The sequence below is a fragment of the Nelumbo lutea genome, chromosome 1 (assembly GCF_056320005.1).
Source record: "Nelumbo lutea isolate HS-2025 chromosome 1, American lotus-T2T, whole genome shotgun sequence".
Lineage (NCBI taxonomy): Eukaryota > Viridiplantae > Streptophyta > Magnoliopsida > Proteales > Nelumbonaceae > Nelumbo > Nelumbo lutea.
This window is the reverse complement of record NC_142684.1, coordinates 125266427-125283890: the sequence shown is the minus strand read 5'-3', so window position 1 is coordinate 125283890 and position 17464 is coordinate 125266427. Positions and strand designations below refer to the sequence as shown.

At 33.4% G+C, this 17464-nt stretch overlaps 1 protein-coding gene across 1 annotated transcript in view; it reads right to left on the bottom strand.

Annotated features, from left to right (window-relative positions):
- QWRF2 (QWRF motif protein (DUF566)) overlaps positions 1-13433 on the bottom strand; it is a 34673-nt gene extending 21240 nt beyond the window's left edge. The window contains exon 1 of the mRNA XM_088985587.1: positions 13151-13433. The gene's annotated coding sequence lies outside the window, so the exon portion shown is untranslated. The remainder of the gene's footprint in view (positions 1-13150) is intronic.
- Between the last annotated feature and the right edge of the window lie 4031 nt (positions 13434-17464).

Sequence of the window (17464 nt, the reverse complement as noted above, 5' to 3'; positions counted from 1 at the left end):
ATCACCTAAAAACCTGTAAGGCCCGCCTGACCAGCTGGATATATTTGATGAAAAATGAGTAACATTTTGGGAAATTTTCATATTAGCATTTTAACTTCAAAAGGTGTCAATATTTATATTATATATAAAAGTGTGAATAGGTGTTTAAATTTATGGAATTTTTATTGGACAACAAATGCCCCCTCTTTAAAGCTTGAATTGAAAAACGGACAAAGGTAAAATTGTTATTTTACATCTTCATTTAGTGCTTATTTGATAAAAAGACACAAAAGTACTTCCTCTATTCAAGTAATTGGAAAATAAGCTATAGCAAAATGTCATTTTACATTTTCCATTTAATGCTTATATTTTTTTGGAAAAAAAATTAATGCTTATATATTATAACTAAAAGTGTAAATAATGGAATGGAGCTTTTGTTTGACTAAATTACCCTAATTTTTTTTAATTTGGTCATTGTATAATTTTAAGGACAGAAATGTAATTTGAAAAATGATTTTCTCCTTATTCAAATCCCTCTCATTAAGTCTCATATTTAAAGTATTAAATTCCATTAGCATTTATTGAATCCTATTCTTGACTAGAATACCCCTATTTTTGAATTTTGTCCCTCTTTAATCGTGAGGGCACAAAATGTAATTTAAACTACTAAATCTTCATTCAATTCTCTCTCATTAAGTCTTATCTTAGGGTATTAATTCTTATTCTTTTAGTGAATCCTATATTTAAAATATTATTTTCACAAAATTAAAACAAATAAGCTTTACCAATGGATCTATGTCCAATACTTTTAACAATATAAAATACATGTTTTTTAAAATTTACCCCAAAAATGGAACCATTTTTCCATCATGGTGGCAAGTAATCAATTCAACCATCTAGGCCAAGTGGGCTAATCCATGATGTCATAATTAAATAAAAATTTAAAATATAAATAGATAGCAAATATACAAAATTGGGCACATCTCTAATGTTATATATATATATATATATTAATCATGCGAAAGAAAAATAAGTGTAACTATTCTCATTGATGTTGGAATGAAATATAAATTTAAAACCAATCAAAAAAAATTGGTCAACAATTCAACCTTTTGAGTCAAATGTGTAAACCCTTGATATCATATCATAATTAAATAAAAATGGAAAGATATAAAAACACAAAATGTTATGTAATAATACAAAATTTTTTAAATAATAATTATGCATCTATTAAATATTTTATATTAATCATATTCAAGAAAAATAAGTGTGATAAAAATAGTTACCTTATTGATGTTGAAAATAAAATATAAAATTTAATTCAACCTAAAAATGAAAATGTTTTCCTAGTGTCGGGTCAACAATTCAACCTTTTGGGTCATATGTGTCAATTGGATTTCATAATAAAATAATAAAAATAAAAAAAAAGATAAAAATGCAACGAAATAAAAAAAATATAAACTATATAAAAAAACATTTGGACACATTTCTAATATTTTATATTAATCATATAAAAATTAGACATAATAAACAAGAATTGTTTTTAACTTTTTATTGATGATATAAATTAAATACAAAATTCAAAGCTAACCCAAAAGTTAAATTGTATTCTTATTTGGTGGTAGATTAATTCAACATTTTAGGTCAAATGTGTCAAATCATGAAGTTATAATTAAATAATATAATTTTAAAAAGATAAAAACACAAAAAATATATAAATTATATAGAAAACATTTGGGAATAGCTCTATATTAATGAGCCATAATAAGTGTGACATATAAAATAATATTTATAGACATAGAAATATAAAAAAAGTAAAAATAAAATAAAAATCAGAAACATATTATATACTATCATCATCATCACAAAACTTATCACATGCAATGCACTTACACACATACTAGTAGTACTTAAATGGGTAAACTCCCTAAAACTGCTAGTTTAGTCCAAAATCATAAACTAATGTTAAGTGGCATATGAAAGGACAAAATGGTCCTTCAAGTGTCATCTAATTTTCTTTATCTACTACTCCTACTTCCACATAAACCAACGTAAACAAAACTCATCCAACTAAAAAGCCTGTATGAGGATGAAAACAACCTTCAAATGATCATTGGTTCATAACCTAGCCTTTTTCCCACACATTGATCTCTTTCTTTGTGCAATAGATGCAGAAATTTAGTGGAAATGACCTTTCATGTTGGGCAACCATGAACACAACTCACCATTTTCTTTTTTTAACTGATAAATAAATAAAGTACTTACTTTTGATTTAGAAATCTTGACTACTTAGTTGTCATATTACAAGGCACTGACGTATTGTTGTGTTTTGTTTTGTGCTTCTTATTTCTTATAACTATAGGTAAGATCATCAATCTTTCTCCTTTTTTTCTCCCTTTCGTCCTTTTCCATCTTCCCATTTTGCATTTCTTTTCTTTTTTTAGTCAACTATATATGTTACATTCTATTTGTCCTTCATTTATTTGTTGGATTTCATTAGTTTTGAGACTCCTTTTTCTTTCTGCATTTTGGTGTTTATGTCTTTATATAGATTGGAATTTTAATTCTTTTGGAGAAAGGAAATAGGTAGTGGTTAGATAGATCCATTGATTACTCGAAATATTATCAACAAGATGGAAGAACCTATGGACCGTATAAAGATGGAAATAATGAACAATGTCTATTTTGGTTAAATCTTAAGGTATAATACAATGAACAATGTCTTCTTTCGAAGAGTAATTTTGACATTTTCAAAAGTTTTAAGTCGCACATGACATCATGTGATACAAATAGTTGACGGATTATTAACGCGATAGTAACTAAATTGACAGTTTTTGAGAGTTGAGGTATTGTAGTGGCACATTTTGAAGTTCGAGTACTAAACTGAGATTGCCCCTAAAATATAGGGTACTAATTTAAAATTTTTCCTAACATTTTTTAGCATTTAATGGGGGAGGAGCATCAGTCTCCTGTGGTCAATCCCATATAATTCAGACAAGATAATGATAATAAAGAGTATAGGAACACATGAATACAATGTTAGACATTCTACGAACTTGGATAGTTTTGTTCTGATATCTTCTACATCAAAAAGTATTTGTTGACACCATATTGATGCATGATTACAAAATGTCCTACAAATTTGCACCACTCAAAAAGTTATTTCCTTAAGTGCTACTCAATTTAAAATGAAAATCAAGCTTAGTTCTCTTTTATTTTTGTAGATAAAATGAGAAAAAAAAAATCATATTCCTCTCAAGATATTCTTAGTAAAACATTTAAAGTGATTGTAATAGTGAAGATGCCTCCTCAAGATAGGCCATTTATTAAAGCAAGGAAAGTGTACTGGAAGGTTTATTCCTTTCTTTTTTTATTATTTGTTCACTTAGGGCAGGGGTGCAAAGTTGGGTACTACTTTTCAAAAATTCACATGTATCCATGCCTGAGGTGAGCCAATTGCAATTTTAACAAATGCTCTACAAGCCCACCCAAGTGAACCTTTACTTATAGGGGTTAACTTGGAGTGGTTAGTCTAACCCAACTACTAAAAAAGTTGGGTTAGGGTTGAGGGCTTAAGCAACCCAACATGTTTTTATATAGATATTATATAAATATGTATTTATGTATATATGCATGTATATGTAATTAATTATGCATTCAAGGAGAAAAAATATTTAAAAGATAAAAAAAATCAGATTTAATATAAGTACAACATTCCTAAAGCTCATAATATTGTCCATATGTAAGAACATGACTCTACACAAGGTGTGGTTAAGCCTTGGCTTTCTGAAGGTCTCAAGATTTGGTAGAAGGAAGATATCAATAAGAGAGAAAATAATTGAACGACTAAGATGTGGAATTGTTGTTAGTTTAACCAATATGCCAAAAGCTTTAAACTGATGGAATGTGCCAATCCAACCACTTTAACATTTACCACCATGCTTCCATAGCCACGGTCTCAATGGTTTTATTTTGGACAACTTTGACTCTAGCTACAAGCAATCCTCTCCATGATGGCTCACACTCGGGCAACAAGTAACCCATTTCCCTTTGGTGGCATTCACTTTGTTCTAAGCATGGTTTTTAAAAACGAACACATGACCGAGTCGATCAGGGGTTTGGTTACCGGTTCGAATGGTCCAACTGTTCGACCCGAACGAACGGTCCGTTCTAACAAAAAATAAAAAAAAATAATAAAAAATTAGAAAATGATCAAAACCGTTCAAACGATTGACCGACCGATTCAACGGTTTGTTGACCAAAACCAACGATTTTAGGGAAAAAAGCGATTTTGGAGGAAAATAGAACCAGTCAGGTGATTGGTTCCCGGTTTTTCTAGTCCAATCGTCCGGTCCGATCCGGTTTTGAAAACTATGGTTCCAAGTGCCCCTTTTTGTGGTGGCTTTCATTCTACTCTAGGTACCCTATCCATGATTTGAACTTAAAACGTGGTGGTAGGCTTTGATACCAAAAATTGTATGTTTGACCAATACACCAAAAACCTTAAAAGCTCATGGAACATGTTAAACTAAACAATTTAACATTTAGGAGTATAACAGAAATGTTGGTGGAAGATGGAGGAAATTGTGAGTAGAGAATTGGATGGAGAGAGAGTGAGAGAGATTCAGGTGAAGGGAGGGCAAGAAGGGTTGGGGTCTAGATGTGAAAGAGAAATTTGGGGCTCCATGGATCCCCTATTGATATATTTTTGTTTTCTCTAATTAATGAACTTTATAAAATTCTTTAAGAGCTATATATGCTAGGTTAGTATAGGTGGCCAGCTGTTTACCACTAGTCAGGTTTGGTTTTGTAGCTTGGGTTAGACCAGGCCAGTTTGGTTTGTGTTTGTCCTAGTTTACTACCTTATAAACCAAGTTAACCATCAGTTTAAAACAGATTGAATTGGGTTTATGGTCTTTTTATAAGTCTATGCTCTTACACCCTACACATATAAAAATGCTAAATTTAGCAAACCTTAGTATGCCAATATTAAAAAAAATAAGAACGTTTTAACAAAATTAAGTGAAGAATCCATGTCAACCCAATCCCAACCAGACCTCAACCCAACCTAATGAGGTCCAACTTGCACCCCTATCACCCCATATACTTAGGGGCTTACCCAGTAGAAACCTAATATCATATTTCATCCTCTTTGACCCTATTTTGCTTGTTAGCATCCTTTTAATACAAGACCTATTCATCACATCCCCCTATTTTGTCAAAGCAAATAATTTAGCCACTTAGTGCTAACAATGCTTAACTCATAACAAGTTTTTAGCTTATCAGGTATCAAAGGAAGTATTTTACATTGTACCTAACTTGTCCATTGTAAGGTTCTTTTATTTTCTTGTTAGGTTTATGTGCTTTAATAGTTTTGTAAATGTATAGGTTAGGTTGAAAGTTAAAACAACATAGGAACATTTAGACATTGAAGCATGATTTGGGGCCAAAACACACCCCACATGTCCCCTAACCATCCCTCTTGTAGGGACAAATTTTAGGTTTAAAGCTTTTTTCTCAAGTATCGAAAATGAACCCCCCTTGAGGGGTTTGTTAATTGGCGATAGATCTGATGAAAATGTAGGATATAGGGATAAAATGCATCGAAATAAGTAAAACACATGGAATGCGCAATGCGGAGGATCTCCGACTCTCTTATAAGATGGGTAATTCTCATCGTCCACATCAATCTTGCTTACATGCATGCATGCAGAAACAAATAGCGTTATCTAGAAAAGAAGCCTAAAATGTCCCAAATGACATTGCCTTTTTGTCTTTAATAGATGATGACCATATCTTAGAAGTAGATTATCTAGTTATTAATTGAAATTGATTTTACAGGATGCCACAAAAGCAAAGTTTAGAGGGTATTTGGATTTTGTTTTTTCTTTAAACAAATTTATTACTAATGTTGCAATATTGCATTTTAAGGATGCAACCAGGGGATACTAAGGGGAGCCTTCGCCCCCATGCCTCAAACTTTCCCTAGGGTCCCCATCTATATTATTAATATAATAAACCACTCTCACCCTCTCCTAAAAGAGGAAACAATGACTTTTAGGGGTGCTTGACAACATGGTTGATTTTATTTTTAAAATCAAAACAACTGCCATGTCAACAAAACAAACAAAAACAGGAAAACAAAACCCTTAAGGGTGTTCTACAACAGGAATGTTTCTATTTTTATTTGCTTTTGAAATCAACACATCGGAAAAAAACAAGAATATGTTCTTGAACTTTTGTTTTCAAAGTGAAAAACAAGTTGGCTGTTTTGAAAAATAATACATACTTTTGAAACCAACAAAATATTGGTTTTTAAATCAAAAACAAATTTTCTAGTATAAAAATTATATGATTTCAGAGCATGATGTTGAACAATCAGATAAAAACATGTTTCTGAAACCAAATTCAAGAACATGTTTTTGGTTTTAGCTTTGAAAACAAAAAACATGTACACAACCAAGAACATGTTTCTTATGTTTTTGTATTAAGAAACAATCTGTTTTCAAACAATATTATTTTGATTTGTTTTTGGAACTGGTAACAAGAAAAACAATTCACGTTGTAGAACACCCCTTTAGTGTAGAAATTATATGATTTATAGAACATGATGTTGAATAATCAAATGAAAACACGTTTTTGAAACTAGACTCAAAAACATATTTTTAGTTTTAGTTTTGAAAATAGAAAGCACAATCAAGAATATGTTTTGTTGTGATTTTGTTTTAAGAAACAATCTATTTTTAAACAATATGGTTTCGATTTGTTTTTGTAAATGGCAACAAGAAAAATAATTCACATTGTAAAATACCTGCTTAATTTACTGGAAATAACACTTGAGTAGAAGTCATTTGGGCAAGAGCTCTTTATTGTGGCACAGTGGCAGTGTTTTTAAAAGAAGACATCAACCCTAATCGATTGGTGGGGTTTGGTGGCTCAATCATGCAGTTAGCCAATCAAAATTGAATTGGTTGAGACCATAAGATATATGGATAGCAGGTGGTTCACCACTTCAACCATCTTGGTCTTTAATGGCAGTTTATTGCAAATTGATGACTCATATGATCTTATTATAGGCCATTCAGGATGCTCACTCAGCCTCCAATGCATTGGAAGAAGACAAATCATTGCTAAGGGTAAGGTCTGTTGGGATGATGATGCAGAACTAAGAGCCCTTATTGTAGGACTTGAGGCAGCTTGCGACTTGAAATGTAAGAGAGATAACTATCCTCAGTGACTCTTAGCAATTAGTCTCTTTTGTGAACAACTAAATTAAGCCTACAATATGGATGGGGCAGTTTCATCGATTGAAGATATCTACATTGTTAAAAAAAGTTATCTTCAGTCTCTTTTACTTTTGTAAATAGAACCAACAACTTGATTGCTCATACTTTAGCTTTTTTTTATTGCAAATCCTAGGCTGGAGTATCCCATAACTCTAGAAGCTATCAATGTGTACAGTTTAATACAAGGTTTTAAAACTGACCCTGAATTGGGACCATTTTTGCCACCGGTTTCCTGGTTGATGTTTCAATCATTCGGTTCAAAAAGACGGCCCATTCAAACCAAAAAAATAAAAAATAAGTAAAATAAAAGGGCCTAAATCGATGAACAGATCGAACGACTAATGGTTCAACTGCCTGGGTCAACAGATTGCTAACCAATTCAATAGTTTTTGATCGGAGACTGGGTTTGGGGTTAAATGGAACTGGTTACCTGGATGGTTCCTGAACCGAATGATCTGACCATTCGGGCCAATGATATTTCAAAAACATTGGTTTGATACTTCAATGGAATGAAGCTGTCTTCTTTAAAAAAAAAAAACTGGGTTAGTGATAGTATGAAAATTGAAAAGACAAGGCCTCATAGAGACAATGGTATATGTAACTGGATCACCATTGAATCATACGAAGTATTTGTAAGAGGCTAAGAGGCTCAGGCTTCACCTGAACCATCTCTTGCTTTTTATGATTTCTATGTACCCTTAATCCCTTAACACCCCTCCCCCAAATAAATAAATAAATAAAAACTATTTAACTTGTTTATTTACTATTTTTTTAATGATAATTTCATATTCACAGTTTTGGATGGTTCAAGTCATCACTGTAAAATCTATTCCCAACAGTTTGAAGTCAATTTTGAAGCATCGGAAGGAAAAGCAACCCTTGAAAATAAGTATTTGGCTTTACCAAATATTGGGTTGTACTACCTAACCCATGTCCACCCTACCAATCGATCAATCAATGCCATTTGGGAGGGTTGATGCACAATGGCTTCTGGCCTTTCCAAGTGGTAGAGGTGTTCATCAAAAACCAAAAAACTGAATCTAAAATTCCAGTTATATATTATTTATATATTAATATAAATATATATTTATAATATATAATGTATTATTTATTATTTATAATGTAATATATATTTTTAGTATTTATATTATATTTATATATTTATTTATAATATATTATAAATATCAAGAAGTCGAATAACCAAAGAACTGAATTGATAAAAATTTGAACTGATCAATTGGTTAATTTATGATTCAATTTTGGTTCATTGTTTTCCTAAAACTGGTGGTACCAATTCATTTTGGAAAATAGGCCCATTATTCGATTAATCAAATTGTGAGCACCCCTGCCAAGTGGGCCTTGCACGGACAATCTATAAGTTGTGTTTAATAAATATTGTGGAGAACCTAAATTGACTATCAGTCGGTCATTTTTAGGGCTGTTGGCTTCAATCTCTCTAAATAACATTGAATCTTCAACTTAACCCTCCTAAATGAACACTCGCTTAATATATAAAATGTTGGCCAACCAACTACGATCTTTGTATCTATGAAACCATTGTAATATAATAGGCTTAACAAGTCAAGTCGGGTCAGATAACACCTAGCCAAAATCACATGTTGTGTATGTGACTAACTAGAGTGATATTGATAGGTAGCCCCAAGGTTCAAAACATCCATATAGGTTGATATGCCGATCGGGGCATTTCAGCTTGTATTGAGGCTCGCTTTTATTTATTTTTATTTTTTTTCAAATTGATTAAGATGGGTCAATTTAAGGCCTATCTACCCCTTGAATCAGGTCAGACTTCGAAACATCCACTGTAGGGGTGTGTCGTGAGGTCACCGATCTTGATACGTATCGATATTTTGAACCTTGGGTAGCCTAATGGGTTGGCTTGATCCAACCAATTCCTGGTCAAACTTGGACAAGATTTTAGGCCCATAGGCTCAAAATCGGGTCCAAAACACTAGGCCAGACTTTTTTTTAAGTCGGGCTTGGGCTTTCTCGAAAAGCCCAAGTCGAGGCCAAGCCCAACTTGATAATGTTTTATATAATAAAAAATATATAATACATATTTTTTCTTTATTCCCCTTCTCTTGAGAAGCCATAGTGAGATCATTCAGTATTTTTAGGTTTTGAGGTGGTTTAATATAAATATATTAGTTTTATTGTTGAGTCCAAAACACTAGGCCTAACTTTTTTTTAAGTCGGGCTTGGGTTTTCTCAAAAAGCCCAAGTCGAGCCCAAGCCCAACTTGATAATGTCTTATATAATAATAAATATATAATACATATTTTTTCTTTATTCCCCTTCTCTTGAGAAGCCATAGTGAGATCATTCGGTATTTTCGGGTTTTGAGGTGGTTAATATAAATATATTAGTTTTATTGTTGAGTAAAAAAAAAATCTTTTTACCCAACTTTCTTAGTTGGGCTTTGGGCTTGGGCCTAAATATCTATTTTCTATATATTAAAAGGAAGGAAGGAAGGTAGTCAAGTTGAAGCCTCCCCCATTCAGACATGCGGCCATAAAATTTTATTCAATTAAGTTAATAGGCCACGTACTTAAATCTCAACAAACTAAAACCCCATACCACTTGAATTTCAAAAAAAAAAAAAAAGAAGAAGTTTGAGCAACTAACAACCAATATTATCGACAATTTACTCATTTTGTAGAAACTTTCAATTCAACGATTTTGCAGCCTCTGCAATTTACTCATTTTGCAAAAACTGTCAATTTAACAAATTTGCATATGAGAAACAAGAGCTGCTGCATCAAACTTCATCGGCGTTCTGGAACAAAATCGGGAATCAGTTTTAGTAGATTATCTACCTCAATCCAGTTAGTTTATCAGTTCACAATACATGCCCTATTTTTACAGTCTTTAAATGCTTTGTTTTTTATAGTTATTAATAAACCATTTTCAAGATATAAATTTAATGTAGATGACAACCAGCCACAGACGATCACTTCTAGGTGATTGCCGGTGGTCGGGATGATTCATTAATAGTCGACCACTTGTCGGTGGTCGGGATGACAACCAGCCCCAGACGATCACTATCAATAGTCAGCCACTTGCGAAGACTTCCGGGTGATTGCTGGTGGTTGGATGTTCGGTTGTCACATTATTGTAAATTGGTTGTGATACTACTGTAAATAAATACTCAAAAAACTATTGAAAATGTAGAAGAAGAAAAATAATAAGAAATGTAGGAGATGGAAATGGACATGCATACTAGTGGAGTGACGATGAAGTTTAATGCATTGAGCCAAGAGATGGGACCAACATATTGAACATCTCACCCATCGTTAGATGATGTGTCTCAACATTTGAGTTAGGAAGAAGGTATGCATGGGTCGAATCATGGATAATCCAACCCTGTATTGTTTCGCAATTCAAAGCACTTGCATATTTACTAGTAAAACTAAAACATGCTCACAAAAAAAAAAAAAAAGAAAGTTTGCAATTCAAACCCATCCCTTTCTTCCCACGTTAGCATTGGCCTTTTTCCAACTATCTATTTTGGGCCGATAAGGGGATGAGAATTTTCCCTATTGGGTACTCCATAGGGATCAGGTTGGGGATGGGGATTTGTTTTAAAGTTGGGGTTGGAGATGATGTGTATGATCCCACCCTCTTGTTTGAGAGTTAGGAGGGCATAATGAACATTCAACTCTGGTTGAACTGTTTAAGATGCTCCTGATAAACTATCTAACGAGGCCAAATCCAACAAGCCAAAAAATGACCAACTGAGTGAGTGGCCACCCATTTGTGCTTTGCCTCTATATTAATAGAATATTAGAGAATGACCCCATACTAAGTATAGGGTTAGTATTTTTTAATACTTTTTATTTTATTTAGGCAAAAAAATGTCTATATTTTCAATTATATATATATATATATATATATATATATATATATATATATATAATGGTGATTTTTTGCCTTCCAGCTTAAAGACTTGTATCAAATCTTCTTACTTTATAGCTTATATCTATATTTTCAATATATTGTGCTAATTGAAGCATTACTTGCCTAGAGATCGATCAAATTAATTGAATAGTTACTTGATCAGGATTTTAGGTTCATTTTCTACCAAATTGCTTATTTGTAAAAAAGCATTGGCTTGACTAATAACATGGCGGCCTAGCTAATCAAATCATTGAATCATTAGATTTGTTTAGTAGGGTGATGGAATAGACATTAATTTCTTTTTTTTCATAATTTTTGTATTCCATTTCCATCATTTAACAAACATGATAGTGGTTTTATTACTAAGGAAGTTTTAAATTTTGTATTCCACTTCTATTATTCATAAAAATTCTTCTTATTTATCATAATCAAAAAGTGGTTTTATTTCCAAGTTGATTTTTCATACATTAGTTTTTATGACGAGAAACAAAAATATATTAAACATGCGATTCTATGAGGGAGAATGGAAGTTAACCTTAAATATGAGACCTAATGAGAGAGAATAGAATGAAATGAAAAATAATATTTAATTTACAATTTATATCTTCATAATAGAGAGGGAGAGGGGTATTTTAAGTCAAGAAAAAGTCTAGAGCCTTAAAGATCTATTTCCACTTCTTATAGATTCCAAGTAATTTGTAATTCATCTACAAATCAACATGTAACTCCAAGTTTAGAGTATTTAAATTTGTCCAACTAAATACTTTATGTAATTTCAATTACAACTCATTAAATTCTGTAATTTATTGATGTCTATTTAGACGCATTGTGATACATTGTGAGATATAAAAAAAAAATCAAACATGTTGTGTAGTTATTTAAGAAGCATAAAAGAATTCCATTTTTATCCTTTTGTATAATTCAAAATTAACAACGGATGACTCAATTTGTTCTATTTCTCATTTTAAATAATCAATAAAATACTTGATTTTCCCTCAAATTCAAATACAAAAGCATTAACACAAGGAAAAATACTTTTTATAGATTTTTTAGAAACTCTAGGGCTTTTTAGTGATTTTCCCAAAAATAAAAGTCATTACTTTGTAAAGCCTTTTTCTAACTTGTCTTACAGATGCCCCATTGCCTTCTTTTGGGCCTTTTAAAAGAATTGACCTTGAATTTTATCAATCCTTTTGGAAGTATTTTCATTTGAACATCATTTGAAATTGAGGAATTATATTTTTTTTATTTTTTTTCTTTTTTGCTCCATGGGGCTACACATCTGGGGTGGCCCATTCTCCAGATCTATAACCCCCAACCTAGGTATAGGTGGGATTTGATCCAAGAAACCTTACCCACTGGCCAATTGGTGTTTTGTAAATAGAAGAACCACATTCAAAAATTATTTGATAAAGATCACTCTATCATCTTTAAAAACAATTTTCAATTTCCAACCCTAAGTTTTCTTCTTAATTTTAATTGTGATGTTCAAAGCCTTTTTATCAGTTATGCATTGAATAATTGGGCACCCATGTATTTTTCTTTGTTTGTTGATATTGAGATGCTCTTTATCTTAGAAATCAATTTTTAAATCCTATCTGGAATTGTTTTTAGATAAAAAAAGATTTTTTGAAATGGATGTTTCGGATGAGACCCTCTCAAACATTTGAGATTGAGCATTAGAAGCCAATGGAAAAACTAAATTGACTTTTCCTTCTGCAGATTCTTTTCATTCTAAATTTCTTGTACACACAATCAAGGAAAGAAGGGAAAAGGCAAAGGCGTTGGAATTGCATTAAAATTGAAGTCTAATGTTCAGGGTTTTCAATCCTATAAGAGAAGTAGGCGAACTAAACATCTCCAGGGGAGGAGGAAAGTCAGGAAACCAGACATAACGATAAACAATCATTTAACATAAGAGAGGGAGAGAAAGAGAGTGGAGGAAACATGAGAGTAGGTGAAATAATTACCTGATCAGCAAAGGCATGAGAGAGGTAGAGATCTAGCTAGCTGCTTGCTTCTGGAGAAGTCTCAACTAGAGTATTCCATCTGGGTGGTGTTAGGCAAATGCGAGAAGCCCAAGCTCCCAAAAACGAAAGAAAAAAACCAAATACCACAAAGGTGAAGGAGCAGCTCTGATACTTATTATTTGCAAGCTAAGCTAAGCCCTTCCTTTCTAGGACTAGGATGACGCGTCATATTCCGTCTCTCTCTCTCTCTCTCCCCAATGCCCAATCCCCATTCTCTATCTCTCTCTTCACTTTTCCATTGCTTTCGATGGGGTTTTTCTTCTGCCTTGCCTTCTTGTAAATGTAAAATGCTCCACGCTTTTCTGTTTGGGTCCCATTCCATGTGATTTCTCCTATGCATTACCAACGTACATGATCTCTTCTCAAGGTGGTTGGTCACTATTCCATCGGTTCATGCTTGCATCCTCCTTTACAATTAGAGCATAAAATGGGCCTAACCAGGGATACTTCAGTTATGTAGATGTGGACTTGGTTCCCTTTGCAATTGGTTTAACAACCCCCCTCCAAAAAAAGAAAAGATAAATAGGAAAGTAGAGCTCTCTCTCTCTCTCTCTTAACAACCAGATGTTTAAGTTAAGACCCAATAACAACTAGTGCCTATACAGCTATACTTTAATTGTATACCCAAGATCAGTTTGACTAAAGGGGTTGGCTTGTAACTTGAGTGCGACTGCTTGGTAATTATTTCTTTAGCTGCCAAAAGAAGATGCAGAAAAAATTCAGGATGAAATATTTGAGTCAAATATATTTTCACTTGTTTTTACCGACAACTTTGTTTTCTTTTTCCATTTTATATTAAGACAAATTAAAAGGGGTGAACAACAAAGTTCTCACAAAGGAATAGAAATAATAGGTAACATCCATTCAGTTACACTAATAGGCCGGCTGGTGGGCTCTGAAATTGATCCATCAACCAGAGAGAAAATGTGAAGGCACGATTTTTATTACCTCGATATATTGAAACAAAACAAGGTACTACAAACAAACAATGTGCACAAAGAAGTCTGACTCATGGAAGCTGTATTTGGATTTTGGGGAGGCCTTCCAAGTTCCAACAATGGAGAAAGAGAAGCCGTGGTGAAGGGATATTGCAAAGGAGAAAAGAATGCGTTTTTAAGTCAAAAGGAACTCGGGCCTCAAGATCACCTTTTCTTCCAATGTCAGTTTTTTAAGGCAGTGTATTGGGCGTATTGTATCGTATCTTTTAAAAATGATATGCTTACAGGTGTTTTGGAACCCCATATTTTTTAATTAAAATAATTTATTTTTAACTTTCCAAAAAACCAAAATTTGAAAAAAAAAATAAAAAAAAGAATTTTGTGTATTTCTAAGTACCGATATGATACTGCCACTATGTTATAGTATCGATACTTTGAACCCTAAGACCAGATGGGTCTGAATCCAGGGAGGGCGGTAAAATCCGGAAATGCACCAAATAACTCAAAATTGGTTGAACAATTTAAGGGAAGACAAAGGGGTCAAAGAAGATTTACAGACCAAAATGGTGATCCTGTAGTTAAGAAAGATTACTATGCGAATAGGATGAAAAAAAAAAAAATATATATATATATATATATATATGCATTAGTTTCCTAAGCAAATGTACTAGTTTTTATACCAGACCCGAACCATTTTTTATATCAGAACAGCCCAACATAATAATGAGAGAACTCAGAAGAACAATAAGATAATGAGTTAACGAGTGAACGTATACAGATTACAGAATGGAGCATCAATCTTAGATCTTTATAATAAATATGTAGACAGGTCCTACTCCTATGTCAATAAAAGCATGTGCATTTCTGCTGTTTGATTTTTTAATGCTTACATTTGTTGGAAAGTTCATGGCAGCGGTTGGAAAGCAGAAGCAACTTGTTTAGTGAACAAAAGCTCCATTTGGAAGGAGTGTAGAGTGCAAAATATTGTATTTTATATTATTTTGTATGTATTTATATTCTATATATTTGTATTTATATTCTTTCCAAATTGAGCCAAAGGGAAAGAGATATTGCAATATTCATGTATACACCACCAGATTGAATGAGAAGTTATTTTCCGGATTCATCTCAGTCTGGGTTAATATATGTATTTATTTGCCCAAGTAATGTTCGATGAATGTTTGGTTACTTCAAATATGAAAAGGAGTCTGCCCTCCGCCCCAACCAAAATACAATAAAAAAAGGACAAACAGTAAGATGCCAGAAGGCCAAAAGCAATTAACTTCTTTTGGAGTGTTTATGAGTTGGGACCTTGGGAGCTTTAATTGCTTTGTAATTTTGCATGGATAATGAATCAGTTTTGCTTTACTTGTAACAAGGAGAATAAAATCTTATTGACCACCCCCCCTTCCTCTCCCCCAACTCTCCTTCAGATGGAGCTGCTGTATTAATTATTAATTATTAAATAGTTTGTACTGACTGAAAGCCACAACACAATTGCTTTATTTATTTTTAATACTTTGGCTGGGTTAATGGGTTTGAACTTTGAAGACATAAAAAATAATAATCAACCCACCTGGGAGAGAATTCTGTTGAAACGTAACAGTGGGTGGAGATGGTGGTGGGGCTCAAATCAGGTGCCGTTTATTAACCATAAAATGGCCAGTGAGCTTAATTAACTGATTGAACAAATAAACATGAAAATAACAAAGTACTAGACACTTGGGCCCGAGGTGAGTCATGGTGGGACGTTGCAGGTCAATTTGAGAAATAAGTAAAATAAGGAATTAAGGATGCTGTTCAGTTAAGCGATGGCTTTGTTAACAAATAATGATGGTTGGGACTTCTCTCTAAATCTTTGTCACTTGAGAGATACTCCAGGTCATATTTGGTCTTAAAGTAGACACGCCTATTAAGTAGTGTTTGTTAACCAGGTACGGTAGCCACGCTAAAAGCTATTAGAAACTAGGGATATTAATGATTTTGTCTTGGACCCCCTCTCCCTCCCCCTGTCTTTATGGCTTTGCTTCACCTTTCCACTATCAATCCCACCAAAGAGAAGATTGTGACCAATTAAGACCGAGACTGAGTGGAAAAAACTCCGGCCCCACAATGACCCACCCTATTTCCTATTGATGAGAACGTAGAGTCATAGAGAAGAAAATGAGCTTATATGAGAATTCCACTGGGTGGGGTGTGAATTGATGGAGGAGTTTCAAGTACTCTGTGAATTCAATGTTGAAAGGATTTATTGATGTTTGGAAAGAAATTTGGAGGGCTAATGGGAATAGCTTTAGGGGAAAGAAATCTTCTCTATTCTGCAAATCAAGTGGGGGAGGTTGGTGCAATAGGTAATGCACTTCTTTGGTTTATATTCTCTTATTTTATTTCGCTTCCCTTTTCGAGTAGGTGAGAGCTTTAATTTGTAGAAGATTAGATGTTAGTTCTGAACATAAGTAGTTAGACGTTGCTGTTATGACAATTACAACTTACAAGGCGGACAGTGTGATAATGCAACAGGGACGAAGAGAAATCAGGGATACATGGTAAACATTTTCTGGAGATATTTATGCTATGTTTGGTTTTAAGAAAAATGTAAGGAAAGGAAGGGAAAGGTATAGGTTTCCCTGCCCTTCCCTTCCTTTCCCTACCTTTTCCTTCAAACCAAACACAGCTTTAGGGTAAAAATAGGGCCATAGATTTGGTCTTTGTTTAGGAAATACTGATACTGGTAGAACCCCCTCTAGGCCTCTAACCACGAAATGGAGGATGTTTCAACTATGGTATAAATGAAATAAGTTTGATACCAAGTTAAACCGAAAAAGAGGCCCAAGCCCAACCCGAGATATTTGGTTCAATGAGCAAGAGTGTTAAGCATTCAGCAGTGGGATTATTTACTGTCATGTGACTCTGGTGGGCTGGGCTTAGGAGGAACCCAGATGAATCTACAGTCTAACCCAGTTTCTGGCCCAAGAAGTTCTGCAAAACTCCACCAGCAGCCTGGCTGACATTGAGACATTCTTCTATGGTTGGAACAAGCCCAAGACTAAAATAACAGACGCCTGGCCTGGATTCCCCTCGAGACACTGAAGCCCACACTCCTAAACAATGTTGCTGCGAGTTCTCTCGCTTTGTGGGTGTGTGTGCTGAAGATGATGCCAGAGGCTATTGGATACCACAGATTGTAGCTGCTGTATATTTGTGCATTCAATAATGTAATTGGTCAGTATCTGCTTATCCCCATTTACCTATTAAGAATGGACAAATTTTTGCAGTGCCCATGAACAGATAGATATTTTTTTGAAAGCAGAACAAA